An 18,871-nucleotide genomic window follows, 5' to 3' on the forward strand; every position below is an offset into this window, starting at 1 on the left:
CTGTCTCTCTCTCTCTCCGCCCCCCACACACACACCTTAAACCAGCTTATATTTCAACTCTTTCTTGGACTCGAACTCAAGTTCTGTCTAAGGGTCATGAGGACTCGAAACGTGAACTCTTTTCTTCTCCACCGATGCTGCCAGACCTGCTGAGTTTTTCAAGGTAATTCTGTTTTTGTTTTTGTTAGGAAATGGAGATAGCTTAAGTTACTTAAACTTGTATTTGTGGGTGTTAGGAATGAGTTTTAGCTTTAAAGTTTACATTTGATTTGTATTTCTGTATCTGTGTGTTAAGAAAGGTCAAATGAAGCTTTAGTTTCACTTTAAAAGACTGCATGAATTCCTAAGAGTCATTTACGACACCTATAAAGTAAAAATAAATACATAAGAGTAGGAAGAACTGTGCTGTTGCCTAGCAACAGGGGGCGAGATAGGCAGGTTCCTCCCACAGACATACACAGAAAAAAGACAGCAGTTTGTTTTGGAAACTGTTTGAGTACAGTTGGTTTGAAGGCAGCTGTGAAGCAGAAGCAACCTAAAAGAGGACAGATAGCAAGTCTCAAAGCTAAGAAAAACCCCAAAAGTCCAGGGGAGTGAAAGAAGAGAAAGTCCAAAGAGACAATTGAAGGTCTGTAGTTCTTTGCTATGAGCATGTGAAGCAGTGGTGCGCTGTTAAGGCTGAGTTGGTGAGAGAGAGTGCATGGAAGACAGCTTGAGTGCATGTGGTGACCCAGGGAAGAGGAACATCAGAAGGAGAGTTCGAAACCCTGGAGGTGAACCTTTGTGGAAGGTGTCTGAGTGAAAACATCAGTTTGGGAGAAGATTCCAAGGCAACGTCCTGGAGAGTGGAGATTGAATCCCTCATGTGAAGGATGGAATTCAGTGAGACTGGTTGGCTCATGGTGTGACAAGTGTCTGGGGGGAGTTGAGGAGAGATTCATAGCATCTGGTTGAGGTGGCGTCTGTCACTTGAGGTCAGAGTGTGGTGTGTCTGACCACAGGGTGCCATAGGTTTATGTGAATTGTGTACTTACTGTGAACATTAGAGTATAAGATAGCTTTTGTAACTTGTGTTATCTTTATCAATCTGTATATATCTGCAACGGTATAGTTGTGGATGAAGGACTATTGTAATGTAGTTCTTCTCTTCTTGCTGAATAGATGTTTTATTCTTTTGTTAAAAGTTCATCAGCTGACTCCTATGCCTCTGATCCATGGCCACTCTCCACTTATCTAAACAAACAAAAGTAAAAGTTAGGATTTATCAAGCTGGGTTCCACTCTGTGATCAGGCTTGTCCAGGGTAACCTCAGCTTGGATCATAATAGTCCTTCTGCTGTGATTACATAGAAAGACTTTGGGGGAAAAAATTGGAAAAGTCTGAAAATGGACGCATGGATTGCGATGTGCGATTAACCCACAGCTGTTCATTGCGATGCAGGCAGCACATAAACTTCCTGTTGCCTGCTAATTTAAATGATGGTAATGTGGAGTCCAGCACTTGCAAGCTTCGGCAGGAGGCATAAGTTCACGCAGACCACTTAAAGCTAGCCTGCACTACTTAAACCCAGCCTGCAGCTCACAGAGATGAAGCAATTTGTGACTGTAGCTGGTGCTAAAAGTGGCTGGGGGAGACATTGTCAACAGGATGAACAGTGAAAGTGCACAACAAGGCAAAGAGAGTGTGTTCCATGGTTCTCCGTGGAAGGGCTGGAGGCCTTCTTACAGAAGGGGAACAGGAGGAGAAAGGTCCTCTATCAAAGGGGGTGAGGAGCCCCATCAAACAGACACTGAGAAAGTGTTGGGAGCAGAAAAACATTGCTGTCAATGCAAGCAATTTAGCGCCAAGGATCTGGATGCAGTGAGGAAGAAGTTTAATGAGTGGTCATGGTTGTTGAACACATCTTCAAGTGTCATATCCTTACAAATGAACCACTAGCGTCACACACTGTTCCATTTACCAACCTCATCTTCACTCACCAACATTCTTTATCAATCACAATTCATACTTGACATTGATACTTCAGCTCACCCTCACACACTTGGCACTGCTGCAAGCCTTACACCCAAATCTCTCAACTTGCACATACTACCAGCTACTTAATAATGAATGTCAGGCCTGTCAACCAACCATATTGCACCACACCAACTGACACACTTTCCTCTCTCTTGGAGGATAAGGTGGCACATTACCACAGACAATAACATTTAAACATTGGGGAACAGGCATGGCTGCATGTCCTTATCCCCATGGAGGAGAGTGCTGGCCATCATTGGTGTAGCCACAAATGTGCCTCGGACTAACGGTGGGGCTGAAACCATAGAGGATGACAGAATGTTCCTACCTAGTCCATCTCCCTGCATCTCGCTTACCCCTATTTTGGACAAGGGAGAATGTTCCCCCTTTTCCCAACTCTCTAATGGAGGGAGATGCCTACGGTCCTTTGTGGACTATGGTTAATTATCAAAAATTACAATAAACATAGGGTGTTAGAAGTTTGGAACTTTCTTCCACAAACAGTAACTGATAGTACATCAATGGATAATTTTAAATCTGAAATTGGTTAACAAAACTATATCAAAGGTATAATGGATATATGTCAAAACGGGTTTATGGAGTTAGGTCACAGATCAGCCATGATCTCATTAGATGGCATAACAGGTTTGAGAGGCTAAATGACCTATTCTAGTTCCTATAGCCTGTCAAGAATCCTTGAAATCAGAACCGAGTCCTTCTCCATGTGCAGTATCACATTCCTGTATTGCAGTGAGACCTGGACTGTGTATCAGTGACATATAAGAGCGCTAGAGAAATTCCATAAGCAATGCCTCTGCCACATTCTCCAGATTCAATGGAAGGACCGTTGAACAAACATCCTTCTTGAAGCCAGTTCCACAAGCATTCAGGCAAAACTCTGGCAAAATCAACTTTGATGGACTAGACAATGTATCCGGTTTGCTGATAGCCATCTCCCCCACCAGGTCCTGTTCTCTCAAATCTCAAATGGCTCCAGGGGAGGACAAAGAAAATACCTCAAAGACACACTGAAGCTCTCCTTGAAGAGCAGCGGCATTGACCTTGATGACTGGGAGAAGCTTGCTATCGATTGTTCAGAATGGCAATAACATGTCAATCAACCTGAATCACGCTTTGAGTCCCAACACCTTAATGATGAGGCAGAGCGAGGGCAGAGAAGGAAAAAGGAAGCAAATCATGCAATCCTTATCCCACAACAGCATGGGACATCCTGCCCCACGTGCCCAAAGATCTGTGGGTCGAGAATCAGCCTGTTCAGTCACATGAAGACCCATAGGAGAAACTCACAACTTTGAGTAAACGTCATCCACAAATCAAGGGACAGCCGATGACGGCCTCGCCAACTTTTAGCATTTCTACAAACTCAGACAGAGCCATTTGAAATCAATAGCTAATTTCAAAGTAGCTGATGATCCCTTTAAATAGCATTGGTTTGGTTCGGGGGCTGGGGAATTGATGGGTATAGGGGGAGCCAGGGGAATAACACTTCCTTCTGCTAAATGTGTACATGCTGGCAGCAAATGCGATACCTGCTGAAGGATGTCACAATTTGCCTACGCTGCATACTTCTACTGCACACATCTGGTGCCAACACCAAAATGAAACCCAGTGCTGGCCAAGCCAAAGGTATGCCTCCCAAACAGAGATACCACTTTGATACCAGAATGACACCCATTGTACCAAAACTACTGGTATTACAGAGTCAAATTGTGCACCCTTTATTTTTATTTTGAGGCAAATTAGCTTACAATAGATTCTAACAGAGAGCAGTTTGCTTGCTATCTGAGGATCTGCAATTTGCAAATTGAATGAGAATTAAAAACATTCCTGCCTGGCTTTATGAGAAGTTAGTCCAGCGAAAGAATAACTGAGCCCTAAGCCACTCAGTATTGCTAAATAATTCAAGTTTAACCAGAAGAAGCAGTGATAATGCAAATTCTTCTCAATTTATGAACTGAGCAAACTACAAAACATGAAACTTTGATGGTTTTGTTGTGGATGCAATGAGAGATCACTTTATAGGAAACATTAATACAAAGGAAAATGTTGATAGAAGCCGGATTTATATCTGCTAGAGTTCTTAAAATAGTATGTGGGACAGAGACACTTGCCAGGCATGCCAACAAATCACAAGCCATTGGGTCCAACACCTCAACTGAACAGAATGCCTAAGCAATTTTGGAGCTATGGTAAAAATAATCATCATATAGACTGATGTTCCTTTAAGACTGTTAAATCACATAGTTACATGGAATCATCTCATTTAGCTAAATGCTACTAGAAGTCAGTAGGTGCTGCTGGATTGGAAACAGGGAGAAGAAATCATGACCTCAAATCATACATAGCACTTAGGAATCAATAGAAGGAAAGGCAAAAGTCCAGCATCCAATACATTGATTCAAACAAGATTAAACCATAACACATGGTGACACAAATGTAAAGTAAAGATAATAAAAAAAGCAAAAATTGTAAACGCCATTTGGAGTATTTGTTTGCAGTCTCCATCTCATACACCCAATTTTTGTTTCTTTATTCCAATTTAGCTAAATTGTTTGCTTATCCTAGTCTTCCGATGTGATAGCGAGCATACAACCAAAACTATTAACCTGACATTTCTCTTTACAGATTTTGGCTGATCTTTAGCATTTTCTGTTTTTTATTCGAGTGAAGATAGTCTTGAGGTAATGAGGCACAAATAATCTTTAATCTAAGGAGGCCAAAGTATCTAGGCTAAAAGGACAGAAAAGCTCTAAAAACATAACAAATACCATAATATGATCTCCTTTCTTATGTCCTGAGTTACACTTTTAAGCCAACATGTACAACATCACCAAGACTGCTGCTCCTCCTGTGTTCCAGGTTTCTGTGCCTCACTAACCTGTCCTGATCTCAGCTGCTGGCAGCTCTTGAAGGTGCACTTCAGATTTCACGTTGAAATTGAATGACTTAGTACAGAGGTTTAAACCTCAGAAGATTTATCTATAACCTTTCTTTGGTATCTCAATATCAGCACTTAATTGAGTCACATCAGATTATGCAGTACAGTTTGGAGGCATTACAAAGGAATCCAAACTCTTGACGTGTTCAGTTCTACACCACTGAACAAACAAGTGCAGACTAAAATGGAGAATATAGACAGTTCAAGACCTTGAGCACCAGAACACTTGTTGGCTAAGGTTCTAAAGTCAGGCTTAGATTCAGTCACAAATGTTTTCATTAGTGCTATGGAAAACTTAATCTTCAATCTACTGTAGTCTATTGCTAAATTCATAACGTTCAGACACCTACAATGCAAGGCATCAAACTACCTCACTGCTGGCCAGAACACATTTGATCCAGGTCATTCTCAACAAGGACACACATATTTCATGTGATCCTGCATTACTACCTGAACCGAACCATGTGATGCTGAATCATCTATATGCACTTTCCATAAAACTTGTTCCTGTACACATCTCTGACTATGGCCGGATTTTCCAGCCCTGTCGTAGAGGGACGTGCCGCGGGAGATTCGGCAGCTCAGCCAAAAGTCCATTAACTTTCGAGGGGACCGGACAATCCCGGCAGCAGGTGGGGCTGGAAAATTCCACCCAATGCTGAGTGAGTGCCCAACAGCAGGGAACTAGCAAGAGCTGACACAGATGTTAGAGATGTCTCTCAGGGCAACGTTGCATCCCACTTCCCTGCCACTTCACTCAAATGACAGTATTTGAGAAGGAGAGAAGGAGGGCTTGTGCCAATTCCATCAATAGATGTAAGTAGTAATAGCCAGCAACCATCTTCCAAAACCATCTCCTCCTCATGGAGAAACTTTTAAAAGGAGCTCAAATTTAGGAAGTAGGTACCAAACCGTACAATTTGACTAAGAATAATGCTGAATGTGCACTTGTCATACACTGCAAGATTAAAAACTTGTACTAACATATATTGGTATTTTCTAACAATTGGTTCAGTTTAGATCATTGGGTAGAAATTAATTATCTGTGCCTGATATATAATTGGGTGGAACAAAGGGAAGGTTTTATTCGAAATGGGAGTGAGGCATATGTGGGGAGGATTACCTTACATTTTTTTATAAGGAGTATTAGCAGAAATTTTGGGATATTAGGTCTGACATGATGATTGCAGTACTCAGACCCGTTTGTTCAGTAAGTTATTCCTCTCACTTAAGCAGTCTAATCTTAATCATCTTTAAGATGTCTTCTGTATAGTTCTTGATGAGGCTGATCTGCAGCACTTCTGATCAGCCCAACTATTGGAATTGTTGGGCTGAATTTTCGGAACCCTGACACCAGGATCATATGCAGGTCCCGACCCCAATGGTGCCAAAGTTTTGCTTGCCTGTGCAATCTTTCCGGAGGCAGTCAATTAACAGGTCACCTCCAGGAGCCCCATCCATTAGGAATGACAGGCAGGAGGACCAACAGAAACTCCCGAGGCTGTGGGCAGCTGCCAGTCACATGAGGAGAGGTAGGCACTGCTGATATAGATAGATGATCGCAAGGGTGCCTCAAGGTAGAGACACCATCTGAAAACTTTAAAAATTGTTAAAAATAGGTATCAGCTGTCAGGCTATCATTGTAGAGAGAAATACTTTCACAGGATGATCCCAGTCCCGGCTGTGACCCACTGATCCCCATGGCTCTAGAGAGGGAGATTTAAAGAAGTTGCAAAGGGCCCCCATCCTGCCATCAGGGGGCTGCCTCTATATTGGCGGCCTCTGTACATGGCGGGGAGCACTCCAACTCCGGGAAGATTTCTTCTCCATCAGGAATGACCTCTAATCAGGTCCTTAAGTAGCCTATTTGGCTGCCTGCCTCATTGGATAAAGCTGTCAACTTTACCCCCCACCTGCCCCTGGGAAGTTTCCCCAGAGGTGGAAATGCATCAGTGAACTGACCTGATGCAGCTCCCCTTTATTTTCTCTGCCCCTGCCCCAGCCCCAGCCTCCAATCTTGTCTCCACTGGGCTGGGAAAATGCAGCTATAGTTTCAGGATGACAAACCTGTTCTATTACAATCCTGGTAGATGTGTAGGATTCATCATAGCTATACATAGCTCTTGGTTGTAGATACTGCATTAATGCCATACTGTTATATCTTTGGTCCCCAAAAACCACGTCTAGAATTTTATCAATCCTTTAAATAATGCTAGCACCACCACTCAACTTTGAGCAAAGTTTCAGATCCCATGGGCCAGATTTTCAATGCAGGGTTGAGAACTTGACACCCAGATGATTTCCAAGCCCTGATTCCACACCCAAGTTGCATCACTATCACAATGTCATTTTAAAAGTTAAATAATCTAATTGGCCAGGAAGCAAGCTTGACACCCAATTAGAGGCACCGTGACTCCAGGAGGTTGTTGCTGGCTGCCTGGTGCCAACTGCTACTGCCTCTCGGATTTGCTCCTTGGAAGGTCAGGAGATTGAAAGCACTCATGGATGCCAAATTTTGGTGCAGTATTCTTGCCAATGTTTGTTGATCCCTCAGGTTTCAACTCAAAGCAATTGCACAGAAAATTACTAGATCCCTGTGGTGAACCCAACAGTTGTGTGCCAAAATGCTCAAGACTGGGCTTGCTGGGAAAAAATGTAAGAATTCCAAACTCAAATGGAGAGGCACTTGTCTAGCTACAAACACCATATCAGTGCTTCCTCAGCTTTTTCTGAAATACCACTGACTATAGCAGCAGATCCTGGTCAAGATGTTGCTCTAAATGCTTCAGACGCATTTTGGCGAAGGTTTTACCTGTGATGGTGAGGAATGAGAGTCTTCTATGGTTGTGGCAAGACTGGAGAGTTCCTTTCTATTTATACTGGTGGACAATGGAGGTAGCTTTGTATTCTTGCGGGATGGTTCCTTGCTCTCACATAAGACTGAGAGGGTTCAGTGAGCTTCAGTGAGGCATTCAACTCTAGCCTTGTAGAGTTCAGCTGAGATAGCATCAGCTCCTAGAGCTTTGCTGCTAGACAGGAGTTTGTTGTTTCTAATAGTGTAGGAGGGTCATCAAAAGAGCAGTTGATGGAAACTTATGGCAGCCTGTTGATTGCTTCTTCGTTGATGGATGAAGGATAATTGAAGATGTGGTTAAGGTGCTCTGCCCAGCTTTCTATAATTTGGCCTTTTTCTGTGAGCCGTGTTGATTCATTAGCATTGAGGATTGGTGATGAACTAGTTGTCTGGGACCTGTAAACAAATTTCAGAGCATCGTAGAATCTCTTCGTCTTAATGGTCTGCGTATGACTGAAGTTCGTCTGCTTTCTGATCCAGCCATGTGCCATGCATCTCTCTGAGCTTGTATTGTACAGTCCTGCTGAAATCTTGGTAGGCATCATGCTTGGATTGTGATGACTTGTCATTGAGGTAAACCCTGTAGAGCTGATGTTTCTCCTCCAGTAGTTTCTGGATTATTTGATTGTTTTCATCGAACTAATCTTGATGCTTACAAGAAATGGGGCCAAGAGCCCCTACAGCATTGGAATACACTACATCTCTGAAGGTTTCCCAGTCATTCCTAATGTAGTGAGTGTCCATTTTCTCCATACATAGGCAACTCTTGAGTTTCTCTAAGAGAGGTTCCTTCATGACTATCTATTAGAGCCTTGAGACATTGAAAAGCTTCTGGACCTTCATGCCCCGGTGGGGGGGCAGCTAAGGGGATAGATCTTGGTGTTTAGCTTTGAAATAAGATGATGGTCAGTCCAGCAGTTAGCATCGAACATGGCTTTAGTTACATGCACATACTGCCTGTTCCTTTCCCTAGTGATGACACAGTCAATTAGGCGCCAACACATGGAACAAGGGCACATCCAAGACATCTTGTTGTGATTAGAGAGATAAAAAACTGTGTTGATGATTAACAGGTCATGCAGATCGCATATCTTCAGCAAGAGGAGATCAATGCTGTTATAACTGACAACCCTGTTTTTAAGCAATGACTCCTCCCCACCCCTGGTTATCTGCACCAATTCTTGCATTGAAGTCACCAAGAATGATTAGCTCGTCTTACTTTAGCACAGTAGCATTCAAGGAGTAGAGGTCATAGAATTTATCCTTGACTTCATCAGGGTTGATTATGGTAGAGGACTACAGACTGCTGACAGCTCCGAGTCCCCTCTCGACACCCCGACTCCTATCTGACTCCCCAACTTCCCCCCAACCCCTTGACTTCCACCCAGCCTCACCACTCAACTCCACCGCACCCCACCCCCCCAACAATGCACTGGCTCCCCCATTACCTGACTTGACTTGACCTCACCACCCTACCCGACTACCAGCCTACCCACCTGCCAGCCTACCCATCTACTACCCTACTCACCTATCCTACCTGCCAGCCAACCTACCCAATTACCTCACACACCATACCCCCTTACCCACCTATACATTCACCTATTCACTTATACACTAACACATTGAAAAGCTGGGACATTTAAACAACTTTTCAGTGTGTTAGTGAAGAACTGTTTAAATGTCCCAGCTTTTCAGTATGTTAGTGAACACTTACCAGAATACAGCAGCTACTGCCATAAAAAGGGGGCATGGCTTGTCTTCCCTTGACGATCCAATGCTACAACGAAGCAGTTTGATTTCAGGTACGCTCTGCATTTCTGGAGAAGCCAGGATCAGATGTGGCGCAGAAAGGTAGGAGTAGAGTAGCAATCCAGTGGTGATTGCCACTCCTTGGAAGACTCAGGCCAATAGTCTGTGCTCTAAACCATCTAAATTCAAAGCTTTAAGGAGCCTAGTACCCTAGACACAAGATCATTCTACATAACAGTTTGTTCAAAGAGACTATACAACCCTAGAACCCGGATTTTAACTTCCTGCGAGCACCAAATGGGCAGGAGCTGGTTTAGCCCTCTATAAAATGAGACCCAATGATTTTACTTCCTAAGCCTCAACCACTTCTGTTTCTTCTGCTTTGGTTGTCAACATCACAGACTAACATCCATATTCTGCCCATTTTTTTAAATAAATATGGTTAACAATGTAATAATGACTAGGTAATCTGTTTTCATGATATTGATTGAGGGATAGACATTGGTCAGAACACTGGGTATAACTTCCCTGCTCTTATTTGAAATAATGCCATGGTGCATCCTTCTTTTAGAGTCTTTCTTCCTCACTAGAAAGTATCTTTTCCGAGCATTCTGAAATATATCCTTAAATGTCTGTAGCTGCATCTCTACTGACCTATCTCTTAACCTAATTTCCTAGTTCACTTTAACCAACTCAGTCTTCATGCCCTCATAATTGCCCTTATTTAAGTTTAAAACACTAGTCTTAGATGCACTCTTTTCTCCCTCAAACTGAATGGGAAAGTCAATCATATCATGATTGCCTACGAGCGCCTTCATTATGAGGTCATTAATTAATTCTATCTCATTGCACATTATCAGATCTAGATTAGCCAGCTCTCTCGCTGGCTCTAGAATGTGCTGCTCTAAGAAACTGCCTCGAAAACACTCTATGAACTCATCACCCAGGCTACGTTTGCCAATCTGATTCATTCAATCTATATATTAAAATGATTATCGCTGTTCCTTTCTCACAAGCTGTATTTCTTCCTGTATATCCCGTCCTACAGTGCCTATAAACCACTTCTACAGATGACTTCCTACCTTTACTATTTCTCATCTCTACCCAAACTGATTCTACATCTTGATCTCTAGAACTAAGGTCATCATTCTTTATTGTACCAATATCATGCTTAATTAACAGAGCTACCCCTCCACCTTTTTCCAGCTTCCTGTCCTTCCTAAATTCCATGGATCCTTGAATATTCAGGTCCCACTCTTTGGCAGCCATGTCTCTGTAATGGCTATTAGATCATACATATTTATTTCTATTTGTGCTGTCAATTCATCTGTTTTGTTATGAATGCTATGTACAGATTTAGAGCCTTTAATTCTGTCTTTTTACTATTTTTGTAACCGCTAGCCTTATCTGCTGGTGCACAGCTGGGTTTGTACATTCTGTCCCTTCCTGCCATGCTCTGATCATCATTGCCTTTATTGCTACATTGCTCTCTTGCCTTGCCTTCTCTATTTAATTTATCACATCCTACAAAACTTGATCGCTCACCCCTACTATTTAGTTTAAAGCCCTCTTTACTACCCTAGTTATACAACTCATCAGAACGCTGGTCTCAGCATTGTTCAGGTGAAGACCGTCCCAACAGTACAGTTCCCACTTTCCCCAGTGTTGGTACCTGTGCCCCATGAATCGAAACCCATTTCTCTCACACCAATCTTTGAGCCACGCATTTAACTCTCTAATCTTATTTACCCTATGCCAATTTGCTTGTAGTTCAGGTAGTAATCCAGAGATTATTATCTTTGAGGTTCTGCTTTTTAATTTAGCCCCTAGCTGCTCATATTCCCTCAGCAGAACCTCTTTCCTAGTTCTACCTAAGCCATTGTTACCTATGTGGACCATGATCAATGGGTCCTCCCACTCCCACTGCAAGCTCTTCTCCAGCACAGAGCAGATTTCCCAAACCCTGGCACCAGGCAGGCAACAAAGCCGTCTGGAGCCTCGCTCTGGGCTGCAGAGCACCATGTCTATCCCCTTGGCTATACTGTCCCCTACTACCACTATATTCCTATGAAAGAAAAAAGAGTTCACATTTCAGGTCAATGCTCTTTCATCAGAACCCATACATCATTTTGTCTAATTGGGATAATGTTCCACAAATATTTTAGTCAGAAGTTGGTTGTGGGGACATTTGTATTTCATCACATTGGGGGAATGCACCTTACAGCTAGCAGCAACAATTGTGCTAGCTCATATGTTGCGGTAAAAGTGTACTTGTACTGGGCAATCGAGCAGACATAGGTTGGGTCAACCCATTAAGATGCTAAGTTAACCAGGGCACTGTCTAGAATTGTTGAGTGAAGAGGGTATGACCATATTGTGCATATTAACATGTCCTCTGGTTACATATCTTTTCAGACAGATGACTGCTGGGTATTGCATCTCTTCAGTGGCTTAGCTAACACATTAAGCAGCAGTTGGTGTCGGTGTTGGTCTTCTTTCTAGTCCCTTTTCTGTGAGCCTTTTGACTGAAAGACAACCATGGTTAAGGGAACAAAAATGTGTTTACAGGTATCTATCAAGAAATGAACTAGGGTCAAGGTGAAACTTTTGGAGTATGCCAGCTCCTGCAGAAAATGTTTAATTCAGAGGTCAGCTGGTTCTTCTTTTAAATCAAATTGTTGCCAAAACTAAATTTATAAATGAAAGCCATATGGTTTGACAAAACCAGTAAGGCTATTTCACTGTTAGGAATTATAATGAAAATTGAATTAAGGACGATGATATATAATTAAATTGCATTGTCAGACTTATATTCTCATGCTCTACAAATGTTAGCATTTTATCTATTAACATCTATTGAATGATCCAGTTAAATTCTTATACCCAAGTTTCCCCAAAGTCAAAATGGAATTACAATTTTTCATTCATTTCTATATATTACTCAGAGACAAAGCAATACACAGTGCTGCACAGTGACCTCTTCAGGCAGTGCCACGGAAAGTATATTTTATTCCTTCCGTCAAACAAACCATTGATACTTCTGTCCAGATAATAAGAAATACTACAACTGCAAATGCTGTGTTTCCAAAACAGGGTACTGTAATGGATTTATATATATCAATTCAATTTCACAGTCTTCTGTTTTTCATTAATTTGTAAAGAATGTTGTAATTTTTAATCAACCGATCAGTGAAGAATGGATGGAGAAGCTAAAAAAAAATCTTCCGGCAAGCCAGAAAGATATGATTAAGGCTTCTCAAGCTGTGAGCAAAACATAACCACTTCATGTACAAATGTGTCATATCTACATAAATTCACTTCCAAAATGCTAATACAATACTCAATAAATAAATAAATTCTACTTACAAATAAATTCATCTCTTGGCAGCTGATAAAGCAGCCATTAGAAAAGGAGAGATGGAGTTGCAGTCATTCTGCAATACCATCTGTCCCATTCTGTGTGAAAATTAATTTCTCCATTGTGCTTTTTCTTCTTCATGACATTTATAGGGTTCAAATAGGTGTGTAAAAAGTAATGCCACACAAACCACCTAGGCTTGAGAAAAAATTGACATTTAACCCTGTTCTACAAAACTTCAGTGACATAAATTGGCTTTAGTATACTAGAGTTTTAATTGCAACTTTGTTTACCTATTCTTGTTTACCTATTCACTTTGTTCTGTAGTTAAATGGGTCAAGGCAAAATAAAATATATGCAGGCATGCATGAATGGATTTATACCTAACATAAATTAGAACAGAAAATGGTGCAATAATGACAACTTGTATTAATACAATGACCTTAATGTAATAAAACATTCACAGGAACATTAGCAAACAATATTTGTCAGCAAAAACAGGCTTAAGGAGTGTCTTAAAGGAGGAAAGGGAGGAATCGAAGCAGAATAATTTGTGGAATGTTCCTAAGCTTCGGGCATTGTCAGCTGAAGGTAAGGCCATCAAAAGTGGGACAATTAAACTTGGGAATGCTAATGAGGACAGAATTTGAAGAACGCAGATATCCGGGAAGGTTGTGTAGCTGGAGGACATTACAGAGATAGAGAGGGGTGAGCCCCTGATCGGGTTTGAAAACAAGGATGAGAAGTTTAAAATCAATGTGTCGCTTAACTGGTGGTCAATGTAGGTCAGTGAACACAGGGATACTGGATGAAGAGGACTTGGTGAGACTTAGGTCATGAGCAGCAGAGTTTACGGAGGGTTGAATATGAGAGGCTGACCAGAAGTATGCGGAATAATCAAGTCTAGAGTTAACAGAACTATGGATGAGGGTTTCAGCAGATGAGCTGAGGAAGGGGAGGAGTCAGGTGATGTTATGGAGTGATAATATGAATATGTGGTCAGAAGCACATCTCAGGATCATATATGGGATTGAGGTTGCAAACAGTCTAGTTCAGCCTCAGACAGCTGCCTGGAAGAGAGATGTAATCAGTAGCTAGGGAACGGAGTTTGTGTCAGGGACTGAAGACAATGGCTGGGGTTTTCCGGTCCCACTCACCATGGGACCTTTGGTTGGTCTGTCAGATTTTCCACCCCACCGGACAATTCCCTACATGGGCGGGACTGGAAAATTACGACCCATGGCTTTGTACTTCTCAAAATCTAGTTAAAGGAAATTTTTACTTGTTCCGAATGTAAAGTAACTAAATTTGCTGATGACACCAAGGCAGGTAGGAAAGTAAGTTATCAAGAGGTGGTAAGGAGTGTACAAAGAGTTGTGGATAGTTGAAATGAGTTGGCAAAAAATTGGTAAATGGAATATAATGAGGGAAAATGTGAACTTGTCTACTTTAGCAGGAAGAATAGAAAAGCAGTATACTACATACAAACATACGAGTTAAGAACAGGGGTAGACCACTTGGCCCCTCGAGCCTGCTCTGCCATTCAATAAGATCATGGCTGATCCGATTGTAACCTCAACCCCACATTCCTGCCTACTCCTGATAACGTTTCACCTCCATGTTAATCAAAAATCTGTCTAGCTCTGCTTTAAAAATGTTCAGACTCTGCTTCCACCACCTTTTGAGGAAGAGAGTTCCAAAGACTCACAACCCTCTGAGAGAAAAACATTCTCCTCACCTCTGTCTTAAATGAGCGACCCCTAATACTACATTCTCCCACAAGAGGAAACATCCACTCCACATCCACCCTGCCAAGACCCCTCAGAATCTTAAAGGTTTCTATTTAGTCACCTCTTACTCTTCTAAATTCCAGTGGATACAAGCCTAATCAGTCCAGCCTTTCCTCATAAGACAACCTGCCCATTTCTGGTATTAGTCTAATAAACCTTCTCTGAACTGCTTCTAACACATTTACATCTTTCTTTAATTAAGGAGACCAGTACACAATACTCCAGATGTGGTCTCACCAAGGCCCTGTACAACCGAAATATAACCTCCCTACTTTTGTACTATTTAAATGGAGAGACATTGCAGAACTAAGTAGTACAGAGAGATATATATGGGTGTCCTGGTATATGAATCACAAAAGGTTGTTATGCAGGTACAGCAAGTAATTAGGAAGACGAATGGAATGTTGGTGTTTATTGCAAGGGAAATGGAATATAAAAGTAGAAAAAAATTACTGCCGCTGTACAGGGCCTTGGTGAGACTATATTGAGAGCACTGTGTACAGATTTGGTCTCTTTATCTGAAAAATAATACATTTGCATTAGAACCAGTTCAGAGCAGGTTCTCTTGACTCATTCCTGGGATGAGGACTTATTTTATGAAAAAAGGTTGAACAGATTGGGCCTACACCCATTGGAGTTTAGAAGAATGAGAGTTGATCTTATTGAAGCATATAAGATCCTGAGGGGGCTTGATAGAGTAGATACCGGAGGATGTTTCCTCTTGTAGGGGAGACAAGAACTAGGAGGTACAGTTTAAGAGTAAGAGGTTTCCATTTTAAGATGGAGGTGAGGAGATTTTATTTTGCTCTCAGAGGATCATTAGTCTGTAGCATTCCATTCCCCTAAAAACAGTGGAGGCTGGGTCATTGAATTGATTCAAGGCTGAGTTAGATAGTTTTTTGATAGACAAGAGAGTCAAGAGTTTCGGGGAGCAGACAGGAAAATGGAGTTGAGACCACAATCAGATCAGCCATGATCTTATCGAATGGTGCAGCAAGCTCGAGAGGCTGAATAGCCTACTCCTGCTCCTAAGTCCTATGTTCCTATATTGATCCAGTACTTGATGTTAGACAAACAAGCTGGCAATTTAGAAATAATGGAAGGGTCAAGGGAAAGGGAGGTAAAACTAGGTGGCATCAGTGTGTCTGTGGAACTATCACTGTGCATTCAGCATGTAAATGAAAGATAGAAGAGAGCCAAGGACAGATGATCCTTGGGGGAAACCAGAGATAATGGTGCAGTCTGGCAGCATCTGTGAAGAGAGAAACAGAAGGAACATTTCAGATCAATGATCTTTCATCCGAATTCTATCACTGCAGATAGGGAAACAAGTGAGTAAGTGCATCAATGCCTATTTCTCTGTCATTGTAGTTATCTATTGGGAGTATTTACAATCATGGCAATTCCAGATGCTTTTCCTGGCTAGTTGTTGCTAAATAGTTCATGGCAAGATACATTAAAATTGAATAATTGTTTTAGAGTTGGAGTCCATATGGTGCATAGATGAATTCCATTTTTTTAGTACATTCACCAGGAATCATGACAATCTGAATTTGCCTTAGCCCAGTGTTATCCGATAAAATTATTTACTCGCCAGAGAATATGATTACAGTGACTATTTTAGCCACAAGCATGCATTTTAGTGCATTACGCCTTACATGTAATGTAATTCAGGAGTATATTCCCTTAACAAACCTCTACCACCATACAGGCCAATTAAAACATAAAGAAATTAGGATTTTGATTCATTTATTTATTTTTTGGCCATTCCTTCAGGGTAGAGTTAGTGTTTTTTTTTGAGTGGCGGGTGATTTTTAAATTTAGTTTAAAGGAAATCCAAACAATTGTTTACAAGGAAACTCCGGCAAGGAGAAAGCCTGTAAGGAAGTTGAAGAGTCAATAAGAAATGAGTGAATGGCTTTGAATCTGACTGCCACAAAATTCTGCTTGTGGTTTCCAATCTGACAAAAAGAATTTCCATAACAATTTAGTAAACCAAAGCTTGACAATGAGCATCTGACCACATATCCACACCATAACTCAGTAACATGGTACCTCCACCTGCTAAAACTTAAATAAACAGTACTTTAAATCCATGCATCCCTAAATTTGATTTACTTTATTCATGTAAATATGGCTGGTGACATGTCATCATTGCATATTTCAAGAATAAAAGGAAAACTCCTTGAAAATGTATTCCAACCATATCTAAAACCTTCAAGGCAGCTGACAGCTTTTGATGTTCAACTAGTCCTGCTTTACTAGAACATCTATTATTCAAACAAGCAAGGCATTTCAGGCTCCTACATATTACTCTTACCATCAGTGCTTAAGCTTAACAGCTACGTGGAGGATACTATATGGTGTTAATAACTCCTAAAATTGGTGCAGATCATTCCTACATATGAGACAGCTGAGAAGCTATAATATCCTGAAAAATCGACTAGCCCAGGACAAAAAATTAACACTAATGATATGGTATTCAGAATAATAATTGTCATAATTTGCTGTTATCGCTATATTAATTTCAACATTATTTTGATCGATTCTGTATTTAGGATACAACTCGATTTATTATTCCACTCTCCCTAAATTTAACATCCTTTCTAATTAAGATCTGCCCAAAAATTATCAGAAAATAAAGAAGTACTACGCTCCATAATTAGAAAAGGAATGCATATTTTATTTCAGAATACATTACTTGTTGTGGCATGGTCTAGGATGAGTTTAAGATATACAAATCAATTTAAGCAATTTGCCATGCCATGGATTTCAGTTTTTTATAAATCAAACTTAGTATGGACATCTTATGGAGCATGCACAGCAAAACTTACTGACTAATGCTATTTAAACAAATGCTGCAATTTATGTTTGAAATAAAAAGCCCAATTATATTCTCTGGAGGTGCTGCAGTTAAGCACTACAAAGCCAATTCTCATAGGGGATGTTAAACTGTCAATTAACATATCAAATGGCCTTAAAAACTTCAGAAAATTGGATAATAGATTGAACATTGTAACAATGGAACAGGAGAAGGCTATTCAGCTGTTCAGCCATTCAGTGAGATCATGGTTGATCTCTTTCCTAATTCAATCTACCCATTTTGGTTCCATATTCCTTAAAATCTCACCCCTTGTCACAGAGTTGACCAGTAGGAAAAGTTTCTCTCTACCTACACTAACAATTCCTTTCAAAATCCTAAAATCATGTTGTAGCCTTCTGTATTTCACAGAATACAAATCCAGCTTACGTTATCTTGCCCCATAATTTAATCCCTGGAATCCTGGTACATTCTGGTGAATCTGCACTGCACTCCTTCCAAGGCCAATATTTCCTTTCTAGGATGTATGCCCAGAGCTGTCCATGATATAAACAGGAGCAGGAGTAGGCCATTCAGCCCCTCAAGCCTGTTCCACCATTCAATAAGATCGTGGCTGATCTGATTGTGACGTTAACACCACTTTCCTGTCTGTCCTTCATAACTCTAGACTCCCTTGTCAATCAAAAATCTATCTATCTCAGTCTTGAACACATTCAATGACCCAATCTCCACTGCTAACTGGAGAACAGAATTCAAAACACTAAAGACCTTCTGAGAGAAGAAATTCCTCTTCATCTCTATCTTAAATGGGAGGCACCTTATTTTTAAACTGCACCTCCCAGTTCTAGATTCCCCCAAATTAGGAAACATCCTTTCAGCATCTACCCTGTCAAGCCCCCTCAGAATTACATTTTTCAATAAGATCACTTCTCATTCTTCAAAACTCCAAAGAATATAGGCACAATCTGCTCAACATTTCCTCAAAAGACAAACCCCTGATCCCAGGAATCAGCCTAGTGAACCTTCTCTGAACTCCTTCAAACCAAGTATGTCCCTCCTTAAGTAAGGTGACCAAAACTGTACAGAGTACTCTAGGTGTGGTCTCACCAATGCCCCGCACAGTTGTTAGAAGACTTCCTTACTTTTATACTTCATCCCACTTGCAATAGAGGCCAATATTCTGTTTGCCTTCCTAATTACTTGCTTTATGTGCATGCTGACTTCACGTGATTCACTCAGGTCCTTCTGTACTGCAGCATTCTGTAATCTCTCTCCATCTAAATAATATTCTGCTTTTCTATTCGTCCCGCCGAAGTGTACAAGC

General features: G+C 41.1%; 1 protein-coding gene across 1 annotated transcript in view; it reads left to right on the forward strand.

The window, feature by feature from the left end:
* The first annotated feature begins 512 nt into the window (after positions 1-512).
* LOC121281304 (SH2 domain-containing protein 4B-like) overlaps positions 513-18,871 on the forward strand; it is a 95,461-nt gene continuing 77,102 nt past the window's right edge. Inside the window, exon 1 of the mRNA XM_041194182.1 lies at positions 513-628. The gene's annotated coding sequence lies outside the window, so the exon portion shown is untranslated. The remainder of the gene's footprint in view (positions 629-18,871) is intronic.

The sequence above is a fragment of the Carcharodon carcharias genome, chromosome 8, assembly GCF_017639515.1.
Source record: "Carcharodon carcharias isolate sCarCar2 chromosome 8, sCarCar2.pri, whole genome shotgun sequence".
In the NCBI taxonomy this organism is placed as follows: Eukaryota; Metazoa; Chordata; class Chondrichthyes; order Lamniformes; family Lamnidae; genus Carcharodon; species Carcharodon carcharias.